The sequence below is a fragment of the Otolemur garnettii genome, unplaced genomic scaffold (genome assembly GCF_000181295.1).
Source record: "Otolemur garnettii isolate 467f Iridium unplaced genomic scaffold, OtoGar3 scaffold00142, whole genome shotgun sequence".
In the NCBI taxonomy this organism is placed as follows: domain Eukaryota; kingdom Metazoa; phylum Chordata; class Mammalia; order Primates; family Galagidae; genus Otolemur; species Otolemur garnettii.
In genome coordinates this window covers 3449877-3450738 of record NW_003852537.1, presented here as the reverse complement: position 1 = coordinate 3450738, position 862 = coordinate 3449877, and positions in this window count along the sequence as shown.

Below are 862 nucleotides of genomic sequence, written 5' to 3'. Positions count from 1 at the left end.
AAAAAAAAAAAAAAAAATAGTCATTGTAAAGTATATAGTTCAGGCTCCGTACCTATAGCTCAGTGAGTAGGGCGCTGGCCACATACACTGTGGCTAGAGGGTTCAAGCCTGGCTTAGACCAGCTGAACAACGATAACTCAACCAAAAAATAGCTGGGTGTTGTGATGGGTGTCTGTAGTCTCAGCTACCTGGGAGGCTGAGGCAAGAGACTTGCCTAAGCCCAAGAGTTTGAGATTGCTGTGAGCTGTGATGCACTGGCATTCTACCAAGAGTGACATAGTGAAACTCTGTCTCAAAAAATAAAAAAATAAATAAAGTATACAGTTCAGTGGCATTTAGTATAGTCCCACTGTTGTGCAACTGCCACCTCTATCTAGTTCCAAAATATATAAACTCCACCCCAAAGGGAACCCCATACCCGTTAAGCAGTCACTCCTCACATTCTACCCCTGCTGCAGCCCCTAACACCACCAATTTGCTTTCTGTCTCTAAGGATTTACTTATTCTGGATATTTCCTATAAATAGAATTATGCGGTATGTAGTCTTTGTACCTGGCTCCTTTTCCTTTTCAAGTTCATCCACCTTGGGTCATGTGTCAGTGTTTCCTTCCTGTTTATGACTGAGTAATATTCCAGTGTATGGATTTAACACTGTTTATCTTTTTACCCATGGATGGACATTTGACTGTTTTCACCTGTTGGGTATTGTGAATAGTTCTGCTGTGAGCACTGGCATACAAGGAATTGTTTGGGCACCTGTGCTGGCATTATTTGGCTGCTTTTTGCTCTCAGTTTCTTTCTGTCCTTACCAAGAGGGCTCCCAGGTGCCCTTCCTTACCCGTGGCCAGGTTGGTCCTGCTGG